Genomic DNA, 13,871 nt, shown 5'->3' on the forward strand with positions numbered 1-13,871 from the left:
TATATGGAGGACAGGTGTCCAGGAAGCAGCAGGGCAGAGGGCCCCAGGCATCAGAAAAGGGACCTGGTTGGTGCTGGCAGAGAAGAGTCAATGTCCAAAAGGGGGTTGACAGGGTTTGCAGTGCAGGGTGTAATACCCCCCACCCCCCACCGTTCAGCTTGTCCATAAACCCTTCAGTCAACTCTGGTTTAGGGAATAAGTATTTCCAGAGACTGAGGCTCAGCCCAGTGTTCAGGGTTGCAGAGACAAGAAGTGTCTACATGCTGGGGTGGCTGCCGCAGGGGTACTGGTCCTGCCCCCGTGCTCCAACAGCAGTGTCCCCACAATGACCTGCACCACCTCCCTGTTGCTAATGGTGTTTCCTGTGCATCATGCTACTGGACCTCTTGGTGGCATTTAATGTCACAAACGACCCCTACATTCTTGACTTTTCCCTTCTGTCTCTTCTAGAAGCAGAGCCCAGGACATGGGTGCAGATCCTGGGGCTTGGGAGGTAATGGAGGAGGCAGGAGTGAGGGCACAAGAGAGTGAGACAGGAAGAAAGGAAACCAGCCTAGGGTGTGTTAGCAAGGTCACTGCCGAGGGCAGCAAGGTATGATCCCTGGGGACCCCTTGGGAATTGTAACGTCATGCCTTCCAAGAACTGTCAACCTGATGGACGGGAGTCTGGAGCATTTATCTGCCAGCTCCAACCCCCTGTAGGTTGAAGATTGTCCCCAGTGACACTAAATGCCCCATGTTTGGGGACTACACTTGTATGTGGGCCCAGGGGGCCTCCTCGGTCTCAGGCGGTTGTGAGCTCGAGCTAGGATGTTGTCAGTTAAAGGAACATCTGACTTCAAACAGAACTGGACTCCAGAGCTGTGCTCAGAGCAGAAGAGGGGCAGGGGGATGCGCTGGGGGCACCGGAGGCATCGTTCCTGCTATCCCTGACCACCTTTCCCCCGTCTCTCTGGGGTGCTTCTCCGGACCTGTTGTCAATAAATATCTGCCAACTCTGCTTGATCTCCACTCCTTTTTCTAAACTTTTTTCTTTAAGTTTATTTATTTTTGAGAGAGAGAGAGACAGACAGAGCACGAGTGGGAAGGGGCAGAGAATAAGAGGGAGACACAGAATCTGAAGCTGGCTCCAGGCTCTGAGCTGTCAGCACAGAACCCGACGCCAGGCTCGAACCTACGAAATGAGAGATCATGACCTGAGACGCAGTCGGACACTGAACCGACTGAGCCACCCAGGCGCCACTCCACTCCCTTTTCTAAATGCTCACATACTATTTAATACAGCCCAGGGTTTTGCCAGGGCCCTGGGATGGTGTCAGAACAGTATGGAGACACATGGCCAAGGGACGCTTATATTAGTTTCCCTGTGTTCCTTTGTACGAGTTTAGGCAGGACATGTTGCCAGGCCTCCTGGCGCTTTCTCAGCCTGCTCCTCTGGGGCCCGGGGGTCCGTCCCAGGCGCTCTCCTCTTGTGGTCCCAGCCCCTGACAACCTCCCAGATCTGTATCTTCGACAATCACCCCATCTCTGTCTCTTCCACATCCACACAGCTAGAGCTGAGCCTGGCTTCCCCGTGGGTGTCATGTCTCACCACCATCCATCGAAGTCAGAGCTCCCAGACAATCCCCCGTCCCTTGTTCTCCACGCCCAGTCCATGCAGCCTCCTGGTGGTCAGGCAGGGAGCTAATCACTGGGCTGCCACCATTGCTCCGGACTCACTGATGTCCTTCCTTGGGAACGGACTTCAGAATCCAGTAAGATCCACATGCGATGTTCAGGCCCACATGGGACAATCTGTCTCATCCTGCACAGTCATACCTTCTCCCAGGCCCCAGGGCACCCCTCCCCCATAGTCTCACTTGGTGCCTACCCCCAGGGCCCCCATCTGCTTGTGCCCCTTCAGGTTTGGTTCTCTCAAATGCAATGCCACATGGCAGGCCCCCTCTTCCCATTGATTTTCCATGACCTGGCCTCCTCCCAAAAACATTTCCAGGTTGAGAGGAAGGGGCTCTCTGGCTTTCTTAGGCCGACCCTGCCTGGACCTGGGAGTAGAATGGCCAGGCTCCCAGACCACCCTCCAGAGGCCCCCCGGCTTTACCCACCTTCCCTGGCATGTGCACCTGAGCTCCTCACAGTCCATTCCTGCCTGGCTTGTGCCTGGTGCCCGTGTGTCCTTGAGCCTGTGACAATTCATCTCTTGGGGCTCTTTCGGGTTCCAGAAAGCCCAGGGACAGGTCTGTGACATTTGCTTAGCACAGGCATCAGGCTCAGGGTGCTCTAATAATAATCTTTTTTCTTAAATGTTTATTTGTTTTTAAGAGAGAGAAAGAGAGCATACATAAGTGGGGGAGGAGTAGAGAAAGAGAGAGAGAATCCCAAGCAGGCTCTGCACTGTCAGCACAGAGGCTGATACAGGGCTTCATCCCATGAACTGTGAGATCATGACCTGAGCTGCAACCAAGAATCGGACGCTCAACTGGCTGAGCCACCCAGGTGCCGCTCTAGCTATCATCTTTAAATCACATGTATGACAAACATGCAGTTAGCATGTGCTGGGGCTTGGGCTCCTTGTCCTTGAGGAGCTTGGACTCTGCAGGGATGCTGAACCAAATGCTCAAGAAACAGTGTGAAGCACAGCTGATTCTCATTATTTGAGATAACGATAACGTTCTCAAAGTCACTGCAAATGCTGGAATAGCAAATACTGAACAATCGCTCCTGGGGAAATACAGGGTTAGTTTCCTAAAAGCCTCTGGTCATGACATCTTTGCCGATCAATCAATATATAACCTTGTTGCATGTGTATTACCGTTTAAAGACACTTTACTTATATATAATGTCGATTCATTAACATTGAACTCATGGCCAACAGTGCCATAACTCATGCTTGAACTAAGCTTGCGTAATGTGTATTTTCTCTGTGAGGCACGTCACAGTGCTTAGGAACACTACAGAGCACTTCAGCACTGTACTTGGGGCCTTTTCAAGCAGAGAAATCACCAACAAAAGCCACCAAGTATGAAAAGTGTGGCACTAACTAGACCATGAAAGGGACACATGTTTATAGTAGGAGAGCTGAGACAAGAAGGCGGAGGGTGGCTTTGTTCAACCTCAGCTGGGAATGTGCTCACCAGGCAAGTCAAATTTTTCAATGCTTTGTACAGGTCCAGAATGACCACAAAAGTGCTGTGAGCATTGATTTGGGGATGACAGATTTTAGCAAGTAGGAACATTTGCAAATAGAGAATCCATGAGTAATGAAGATCCAGTGAAGTTTCAGGTTGTGGAGAGGATGGAGCAACCAGGAAGACAGGAAGGATTACTGGGGTTTACCACTGGAGCGAAATTTCAAGGGGAAGTGAGACTCCCCCAGGCGGGCACGTGTGGGGCAGAGGGTGCATTGTGCGCAAAGTCATGAAACAATGGGGAGTGAGGTAGTTAATTTCTTTGGGATGAAGATGGGAGACCTGGGAGGGGACATGTCGGGAAGAGCTCTGATCTCCAGGAACCAAGGGAAGGGCAGAAAGGTCCCACATCCGTTCCTTCTCCGTTAGGGTAGGGCCAACTGCTGTGGCAGAGACACTCCACATGGCTTGACCCAATGCATTTCTTGCGCTATTAGAGCTCAGCATAGGTGACTGGCAGGCGGCTTTCCACATAATTTTTACCTTGGCTCCTTCCAAACTGTGGCTCTGCCATCCTTCAGAGCCTGAGTCCTTGCTGTCCATCAGCAAGCGGGAAAAGATGGGAGGTGGAGAATTACACTGGAGACTTCCATAAGTCTTACAGTCGCACACATCCCTTCCACCCACATTCCGTCGTCATGTGGTGCTCCCTAGATGCCAGGGAGGCTGGGTAATGAAGTCCCTGGGTGGACAGCTGCTTCCCAGAAATGTGCCTACACTTGGAAAGGGGGCATGGATCTTTGGTGGGTAGCTAGATGTTTCTGCCACGGGCTCTCAGGTCAGTCTGTCAAAACACAGGGCAGAATCTAAAAGAAGTTGGTAGTGATTGGATTCTATGGAAATGAGCCATCTGTCTAGCACAGAGTAGATGGTCAGTTAACGCGGTGAATGAATGAATGAGAAATGCATTATGTCTCTCTCCTGAGTTCTGTTTAGCCTAATGTAGTTTAGCCTGAATGAAGCTAGAGGGAGGAGCAGGGGAGAAGGACAGAGAAAGGGAACAGGGGCTTAAGCCAGCCAGCTGGGAGGAGGAAGGTGAGCATTCACGTTTTTCCTGTAGTCAGATACAATGCTGCCTTTCCCTGGAGAAGGAAATGGGGCCACAGGAGTGGCAAGAGGGCTTCCTGGAGAGAAGAGGTGTGAGTAAACACGAGTGTGGTCTGTATCTATGAATATTATGTTAGTTTAATCCAATCTCATTCAGGATTTGGGCTACATGGACTTTCTGCAGGACTCTGAAAGCCCCATGCATGACCGAGCGGCTAGAAGTGGTTTGGAACACTCCTCACAGCCTGGAAGGAAGCCAGGGAGGAGGAAACAGGAGGAGAACCCCCATAAGGGCAGCCTGACATCTGGGATAGGGGATCTTCTCCAGTCTCCTCATGGTGTTTAATCTAGCCTTGCGCTCAACAGCTTCCTAAATCCACATCTCCAATTTATTAATCAAGCACCATCTGTGAGGCAATGTCATGGGCCCCACTGGTGTTTCTCCATCTGAATGGCTGCTGAATATTTAACTACGCTTCAGCAACTTCCATTGATGTCAAATGAGAGAAAAAACAACCACCACCTTCTCTGTCTAGTACAAATTCACACTCAGCATGGATAATCACAAAGCCTCCACAGGCTAACAAATCAAAATAAATTAGCAGTCAACACAAACGCCAAGCCCTCTTTGAGCTACAGTGTTAAGGCAGCAGGCAAGGGAGGGACAGAGGGAGGGGATGACCGTCTCTCCTGGTCACGGACATCACTGAAAAGTGCAAGGAAGGAGCCAGCTGTGCCAGGAAGGAAGATACAAAAAAACCTGGTCATCTGTGTGCATGTTCTCCAGAGTCACAGGTCAGGGGTCCTGAAGCTCACCCCTCACCCCTTGCTGCAATGAGATCTTCCTTTTGATGGCTGACGACATTGACCTGTATAACCTCATTTACATTACTTGTGAGTGTGTGTGTGTGTGTGTGTGTGTGTGTGTGTGTATTTGAGGGTGAAGTATTAAGACTAATGTATGGCTCGGGGCACCTGGGTGGCTCAGTCGGTTAAGTGTCTGATTCTTGATTTTGGCTCAGGTCACAGTCTCACGGTTTGTGAGATCGAGCCCAGAGTCAGGCTCTGCATGGTTAGTGCTTGGGACTCTCTCTCCCTTCTCTGCCCCTGCCCAGTTTGTATGAGCACACGCATGCTCTGTCTCTCTCTCAAAGATAAATAAACTTTAAAAAAGAGAGAGAGAGAGAAGGAATGGCCCAGATCCTGACTTAAGACTCCTGCTTGAGAAGATGGATGAGGGAGGCAGACTCACCTAGGGGATGCAACCACAGAGCAAGCACCGAGTGGCACAGCACCCAGGGAGAAAGTCAAAACACGCAGGCAGGCAGGTGGACAAGCCGAGTCAGTTCATCATAGTGTAATTTCTCCTTGGCTATGCGTTCTGCTTTATTTTCAACACAGTTAGGACTAGATGTGTCCAGAAGGCACTCCATCAGCTGGTACTTGGCACAGCATCACCTGAGATCTATTATAATGCAGCTCGGTGCCCATCACTGGAGGTCGATGCCGCTCACAGGGCGACATGCCTGCGTGTCTGTGCCCACTAATGTCTGGGGGGGCGCACAGCCTGGATACACTGGGCCCCTAACCAAAATAGTCTGCAAGCGATAAAGCGTCCAGAGCCTGGAGACAGACGGGAGGCTCAGATGCAAGTATCAGATACGGGAGAAGGACAACAGAAGACTCCTGCCAGTCCCGCATTTACCTCAAATACCTCAAAATCCATCCCCATGATCCATGTTCCCTCTTCTCCCCAGATTATTTCTCAGCCTCACCTCTCCTTGAGAAAGTCAGCAGAACTTCCTGCCCTTGAGCTTGCTTGAGGGATTTCTTTCTTGAATTTCAAGAAATTTGAAATTTGAAGAAATTCTTTCTTGAATTTCAATTAGCAAAGAGGAGGACAGGTGGTGAGGCAAAGGCGAGGACATGGCTCTTCAGGGACAGCCCCCAGAATGTCCCCTCTCCTGGTGGAGGGCAACACGTGGGAAGAGGGGAGCTTCACCAAGATGGAATCATCTGTCCCCAGCAGATGCGCCAGCCAGAGCGCAGTAAGGAATGCCATCTGGACACAGGTGCCCTGTCACCACCTGGGTCTTCCCAGGCATCTGTGGCAGGTCAGGCGGGCTCCCTCTACGGATAATACAGCTCCAGGTGAAAGAGGCTTAGGTGGGTCGCCATGGCAACGCAGATCAGAGGTTGGCCCGCCTCTGAGGTTCAGGAGGAGGAGCTGTGGTTCCAGCCTCCTGAGATACACACACACACACACACACACACACACACACACGCTCCACTAACACCAGCCCGGGCTGGATCCCTCCTCTGGTCAGGATTGTTTTCTCTCTCAGCACAACTTCCGAGAGACAGAAAGAGGGAAGAGCATGAGGTAGCAGGCAGCAGCAGAAGAGAAAGAAAAAGAAGACGTTTAGAATATAGTCTTCCCTCCACCCCACCCTGCCCTGGACACTCTCTTCTCCCAGGCTGGGAAGCAGAAAGGCCCCCCACAAGAACTTTCACCTCCGGAGAGGGTGACCTCAAAACGCCAGGTAAGAGGGTGGTCTCCCCAGGAGACTGTGGTTTCCCCACCTGAAATCTGGAAGCAGGAACCCGGTCCCGAAACCTTTTAGACATGAGAGCAGAGGCTGAGAGCTGGGAGGGGTGGCTTCAGGCTGCAGCAGGTTGGGGACAGCCTACCGAGCAGTCTGAGTCCAGGGTCCAGATGGCCTCAGGGAGGCCTCATCGGTCCTAATCTGTTCCACAAGGGTCGGTGGATTCCGCAGTATCTTTAGGGCCGTGGCCTGTCCCGTGGGAAGCCATAGGTTCATCTGCTCTGCAAGCCCCAGCATTTTCTCTCCTGCTTTGCTGGGGAGGACCCAGTCAGGGGGAAGAAAGGGGAAACCCGCCAGAGATTTCTCTCTTCAATTTGAGAACTGCGACTTGAGTACCCACGAAGTCGGTGGAGCTCCTCCTCCATGGAGGACCACCTCCTCCATGACTGTGGTCAGTAGTACCTGAGCATTTGACCCCTCCTGGTTGCACGTGTGCCTCAGAACAAGGAGGACTCACTGCCATTCATTCATTCATTCATTCATCCAGGAACCACTTATGAGTTGCCTCACATGCCAGCAGATACAAGAGATATAGCTCTTGCTCTCGACAGAGCTCATAGCTAGCTGGGGGAGAGAGAAAAAAACAATCAAAAAAGTGAGAAATGTATTTGTCACAGATGCCATGATATGATAGGCTCTCATGCCGGCACCAGCAGGCACCCAGTTTACCTCAGTGGGGGTCGGTGAGGGGCAGGCTGCAGGGGGCCCACCCTGGAGGTGAGTCTTAAGAGATGAGCAGGTGTTTGTCAGGTGAACGGAAGCCCACAGATCAGCAAGTCAGCCCGAGTCACTCCTGGCTTGGTGGATTCCAGGTTATTTTTCTATGATGCCAAAAAGAAATAAGGTCAGTTTGTAATCTGTGAAGTTGGCCGTGGGCCTTGGCAAAAACAGGGCTGGAAGGAAGGTCACAGCGGGGAGCGTTTACTCTCTGCACCTGCTTCGAGGCCTCTGCCCAGATAGAGGGTCTGGCTTCAGCAGGGCCATCCTGCCTGCTCTGTGAAGCAGTGGGCGATTTGGGACAGCCCAGCGAATTACCGCTCCATGCCCATGGGCCTGGGGGACATGCGAGGCAGCCCCCGCCCTGAGCAGCAGACACCCAGTTCAGCTGTTGGAGCCCTGCATCGGAGGAGGGGCCTGGGCGTGGCTCCCTTTGTACTGAGACAGCTGCTTCCTGGCCAGGACTGCACGGCCCCTCCCTGGTTGGCCAGGGGGCTGGTGGCCTGATCTCAGCAGAAGCAGGTGAAGCTCTCATGCCTGCTGCCTGGGTATCGGAGGCTGGCTCCCAACTCCGAGGGCACACCCCTGAATGTTCCCACCAGAGACATCCCCGATCTCCTCTGGAACCAGACCCCTCCTCTTGCCCTTGAGCATAGGGATGGTTTTTCTAGACTATCTAACGAGCCACAGCTGGTGGTAGTGTCTCCCAGGGAGCCATGGAAAAGATTATCCTCAGGGATGTTCAAAAATAAGCTGAAGGAGGAGCTCAGAGAGTGTGGGGGTGGAAAGGGTAATGAAGGGGAAGGGAGGGAGGAGAGGGAAAAGCAGAGAATGAAAGGGAGAGGGCTTAGCTGAGTGATGCCAAAAGGCAGAGAGAGCATGGGAGGGCTTTCCTGCTGGTGGGGGTAAACTGAGGCCCCCCCGCCCGAGCTTTCCCTTCCTCCAGGGGGCTCAGCTCTCCCAATGTCATGACCAGAATTCAGGGTTAGGGCAAGGCCAGGAACAAGGTTGGAGTCAAGCTTGCACCAAAACCACGGACGGGATCCTTTAGTTTTTATGGTACAGACAGACCCTTTTGGAAATCTGTAAAGGCTTTGGACATATTCTTAGCAAAATGTTTCTAAATGCATAAAATTAAGTCCATAGTATTAGGAAAGAAACCAGCTATACTGAAATGTAGTTTTATATATATATATATATATATATATATGTATATATATATATATAATTTTTTTTAATCAGTTTAAGATATGGTAATATATGTGCCTCTCTATCAACATGTAAAAGAATAAAATGTAGTGGCAGGGTTAATATCACGATTTCACAGTAGTGATAAACATAAGCCATATTTTAAGAATGACAGCTTTCAAGTGTTACGAAAATACCTGTGATCCCTGCTGGAGATAAAGTCACCCATACAGCTCTGGCCGGTGGTGGCCTGCATTCATAACTGACAGAAATCCCACATTTCAGTTAAAGTTAGTGAAAGTAGAGATGTTTTTTTTTCCTACCTGAATCCATAAACCTCGATGTCTCTTGTTAGTTTATAAAGCACTTCCGTGAACATCCTTTTTTGCTCTTCACAGTACAGTGGAGTAGGTACTAGTACCACCCCATCTTACAGACAGGAAGACTGAGGCTGGGAGCAGTGAAAGGGACTTGGACACAGGAAGCCTCTGGCAGGGAGGAAAAGGCATAGGAACTCGGGCTGTCTCCGCGAGAGCCCCCAACCCCGGCCCCCAACCCCCGCCTGCTTCCTCTGAGCTGGCGATCACCCCATCACCGGAGGGCAGGGCGGGTACGCCCTCCATCGAGCTGTTCTGCCGGGTTACAGCAGTGCCCTCGCGGAGGGGGCTACACCGCCACCCGGCACGGCCCTCCGCAGTAAGGTCCTTGCCCCTTGCCCCTCTCCCTGTTTTCCTTCCCCTCCTGAACGGGCGCTCCCTGATGGAGCCCCGAAGCAGGCACAGTGCAGGCCCCCTGCACACTCCCACCTGTGTGTGCGGGGCCTCATGGGTCAGAGACCGGCCTGGGCCTCGGTGTCCACACCGCAGACCGCGGCTCCCCACTGCCGCGCCCACGCCCCTCCGTGGAGAAACCCTGCAGCGCTTCAACAAATCTGACGGAAAGCGGACAGAGGGGCTGAGAAGTCGTGCCCACCGGGTAGAACGAATTGGGAGGGCTTCCTACAGAAAGTGAGTTTTGAACTAGAGTTTTCCCCCAACTTTTAAATTGTGAATATGCTCCAAGATGCAGGAAAATTGAAAGACTAATGCAGTAAACACACATAAAATCCCCCTAGAAGATGGACCGTTACTACTTTGCCATAGTTGCCCTGTCTGTGTGTGTGCGCACATATATAGGTGACATTTTTCTCAGGGACTGGAAGGGAGGACATTGCAGACATCAGGCATGGGCACATCAACATGGCCTCCTAAGTTGGGCTATTTGTCCACACTCCCCTACAACCATAACACCACTTTTATACCTAAGAAAATCAACACTCATTCCCTAACCTCCAGTTCATATTCAAATTTCCCCCAAAGTCCTGTTTTAAACGAGGATTCAATCAATGTTTGCGCATCAGAGGCAGGTTGTAGGTGCCGTTGACTGAATGGGAAGCAGGTATTCATGATGGGAAGGTTCTGGAGTCACCACGGTGCTGGCGAGGCCTGGCGGTGAGCGGGAGTGTGAGGGGACCTGAAGCTTACACTGAGGAGTTTGGCTTTGCCACAGAGGGAGGGGGGTTAATCCAGATTTGGGGGGTAGGGAGGAGTCAAATCCACATTGTGCAAAGTGCCCAGAGAAGATGACTTTTGCTGTTCTGATGAACCCTCTAGGTGTCTTTGTCACACCACATTTGGCCATCACGTTCTTCCCCAGTCACAACACAAAGGGGGCTCGGCTGTGGGTCAGGTCCTGGGGTTGCTGTGAGCTAAGCCAATGACCTCTGGCATCTGGGTATCCAGCGTGACTCTCTATCCTGGCTGTCCCTGCGTCTATCCCTCTTTCCCTCCTTTGCCCTTTTAAGAACCTAATCAGAGCTGCTGAAGAGCCTTCCGGGACAGCAGCTGGCACCAGAGACAGAAATAGCTCCGGCAGAAACCTGGTCTCTGTCAAAAGCTCTGGCCCCAGTGAGGGCTGGGGGAGGAGCATGGGGGGAGGGGGAGGAAGATTCAGAACCTGCCCCCTGCCCTCAGGGGCCCCCACCATCTGGACCAGAGACGCTGAGAGCCCACAGAACCCAGGACCTAGGTGAGGTCACCCCGCCCATCCCCTGCCATCTGCCGTGGGGTGAGCACCTGTCTTGAGAGGCCAGCTGGGGTCAGGGGCACAGCCTTGAAACCAGGGGAAAGGGACTCCACCCGGGGTTGTACTTTCGGCCGCATTTTGGCCTTCTTCTGGCCTCACCCACCTGGAGCAAGGAGTCTCGGGGTTAGGAAGACGTGCACATCTTGAGGTCACTTCCCTCCAGATCAGGCCTTAAGTTCTGAGACCCGGGACTCCCTGGCCAGACAGTCCCCAGCCTACTTCCAGAACGTGAGCAAGTCCCCTCCAGGGCCCCGTCCCCTCAGGGTGAGCCACACCACCAGTGTAAACAATCTCAGGTCTGCGGAAGTGGCAAAGAAGTGGTTGTTGGTAGGCGTGCGGATGGGCCTTGGACGTGAAGGCTGGGGTGTCCCCACACCTTTGCCAGGCCCCTCAGGGGGTGAGAAGAGAAGGGGTCAGGCTGGGAGCCAGAGCCGGCTCAACCCACGCCTCCGTGTTCTAGCAGAGCCCTCTCGGGAGCCCAAGATTTCTCAGTTTGAATCTGAGCCTCCAAGTTGTTATGAAGGTACGGTTGACAAGGAAGCAAAACATATTTTATTTAATAGTTCATTAGCCCAATTTGTAACTTACGGATATTTAGACGCATGGAATGTGAGGTTCCATCTGCGATACTGCCCGAGTCCCCTAGCAAATGCGTGGTGCCCTGGCCGGGCCTGGAGTGGCCTTGCTGCCGCATTCTGGAGACCAGTTTGGGGTGGAGAGGAAAGTCTTCAGTGCCTCCCAATCCCCTCTTTCTGTGGAAGGCCCTCCAGGCCGGGCCCTTCCTTCTCCTGCTGCCTCCTTCCAGCTCAGGTCAAATCCAGGCTAAGAAGAAAAAAGGCTCTTTGAGGGGGAAATGCTTGACCCTAAGGTGAGTCCCTCAGAATAGGTCTTAGGAAGGGTGAGAAGTTTTGGAGTAGAAAGGGGCTCCCAAGGGGGCAGGGTGGGGGGCCGGTGGGGAGAGAGAGAGAGAGAGAGAGAACAAGGACTAAAGCACCACAAGGCAACCCCATCCATCACTCTGGGATTAATCCAAGTAAGTACTGTACTCCATTTACTTATGGACACTCACCATAGGCCAGACCCCTGCTGGGTGCTGGGTAGGATGATACCCAGGACCTGGTTTCTCACTCGGTCTGGACCGGTGCCAGAGATCTGTTGTGTAGCAATGTGCTTACAGTTCACACTCCGTACACTTAAAAATGTTTCAGGTGGTAAATGTTATGTTATTTGCTTTTTTTAAATTATTTTTTAATGTTTTTTTTTTTAATTTTTTTTTTTTAATTTTTTTAATTTTTTTTTTTATTTATTTTTGGGACAGAGAGAGACAGAGCATGAACGGGGGAGGGGCCGAGAGAGAGGGAGACACAGAATCGGAAACAGGCTCCAGGCTCTGAGCCATCAGCCCAGAGCCCGACGCGGGGCTCGAACTCACAGACTGCGAGATCGTGACCTGGCTGAAGTCAGACGCTTAACCGACTGCGCCACCCAGGCGCCCCTTTAATGTTTATTTTTGAGAGAGACAGAATATGAGCAGGGGAGGGGCAGAGAGGGAGACACTGAATCCAAAACAGGCTCCAGGCTCTGAGCTGTCAGCACAGAGCCCAACGTGGGGCTCAAACCCACAAGCCGTGAGATCAGCCGTGACCTGAGCCAGAGTCAGACACTTAAGCAACCGAGCCACCCAGATGCCCCTATGTTATTTGTCTTTTTTTTTTTTTTTTTAACCACAATTAAAGGAAAATGGAGTAGAGATTGGCTCAGAAGGACCAGCCCTGGGTTGCCAGCTAGGAGGCAGCAGCTATAATATATCTGGCAGATGGGCAAGGCCTGAACTAAAGGAGGGAGAGAGAGCGGACAGACTTAGGAGAATTGTAATATTTAAATTTGAGAGAATCAAAAGGAATTGGATGCAGGACTTGACAGATGAGGCAAAGGGATGAGGTGTGCCCACTGGCAAGCAGGGGCTACGGAGAAGCAGCAGCCATTGGGGAGGGAAGTGGGTTACGGTGTGAGTGGAACCTGCAGGGGGAGGTGTCAGGAAGCATCTGGTCATCCTGACCTCAGGTTGAAGAGACAACTGGCGTATGGATTTTGATTTGGGAATTATCTCCACTGTCAGTGGAGACGTGTGAACGGATGAGGCCGGTTGAAATGAGATGGACAGCCTGAGATGGAGCGCCAGGGAACAGCAACAACCCAAGGAAGGCCAGGGGAGGGGTGCCCATAAGGGCTCTGAGAGGGAGTCCCAGGAGGCAGACGGAGGCAGGATGTAGACCCAGGGTTGTGGTCTAATGGAAGCCAAGGAAAGATTATTTCCACAGGGAGGAGAGGTCAGTGGGCTGGGCTGGGCAGCCTCAGGTGAGTTGGGACATGTGCTAACCAGTCGGCAGGGGTGTGGCGGTGGGGGGTTGTGGGGGTGAGGGTGTATGTGGCAGGTTGCACTAAGAGACCATTCAAGGGCGTCACATCCCTCTGCCTTGAGCCTCACCAGTCTCTTTCTCCTCCAATCATCTTCCAGGGATGGGTGCCCAGCATTCAGGTGCAGGTGCAGGTGCAGGATGAACTGGTGATAGCGGGGGGGGGGGCGGGAATGTTGGGGTGCAGGGGTTGAGGGAGTCAACCAAGGAAGTCTTCCTGGGGAAGGAGGGCCAGGGCCAGGTTTGGAAGCATCATTGGGTGAGGCTCCATGGGGCAGAGAGGGAACTATTCCATCAGGGGGTCCCCACATGACCTCTGACCCCACAGCTCAGCCAGTGTCTCATCCTCAGGAGGGATCTCTGAGCGACAGGAGAGTGTGGTGCCATGGGGGCCAGAGGAGACTGTCCTCCACGTGGCCGCTGACAAACGCCCCCTCACTTGGGGAAGGTCAGATCTGTGGGGACTTGCTCTTTCACCATCACGCATGCATGCATTCTTTAATCATTCCTTCCTTTGTGCATGCATTTATTCACTCATTCATTCGCAGTACTACCCAGCACCAGGCATGGAAGGATGATTAAGGCAC

The 13,871-nt window shown here is 52.4% G+C and overlaps 1 protein-coding gene across 7 annotated transcripts in view; it reads left to right on the forward strand.

Moving 5' to 3' along the window:
• RD3 (RD3 regulator of GUCY2D) overlaps positions 1–13,871 on the forward strand; it is a 33,272-nt gene that overhangs the window by 12,035 nt on the left and 7,366 nt on the right. For 4 of the 7 annotated variants that reach the window (XR_007148316.1, XM_047841225.1, XM_047841221.1 and 1 more), the window contains exon 1: positions 5,708–6,775. The exons of 2 other annotated variants lie outside the window; for them this stretch is intronic. The gene's annotated coding sequence lies outside the window, so the exon portion shown is untranslated. Of the gene's footprint in view, positions 1–5,707; positions 6,776–13,871 lie in introns of those variants that run through there. One more of the 7 variants, XM_047841222.1, reaches the window with a different exon arrangement.

The sequence above is a fragment of the Prionailurus viverrinus genome, chromosome F1 (genome assembly GCF_022837055.1).
Source record: "Prionailurus viverrinus isolate Anna chromosome F1, UM_Priviv_1.0, whole genome shotgun sequence".
In the NCBI taxonomy this organism is placed as follows: Eukaryota; Metazoa; Chordata; class Mammalia; order Carnivora; family Felidae; genus Prionailurus; species Prionailurus viverrinus.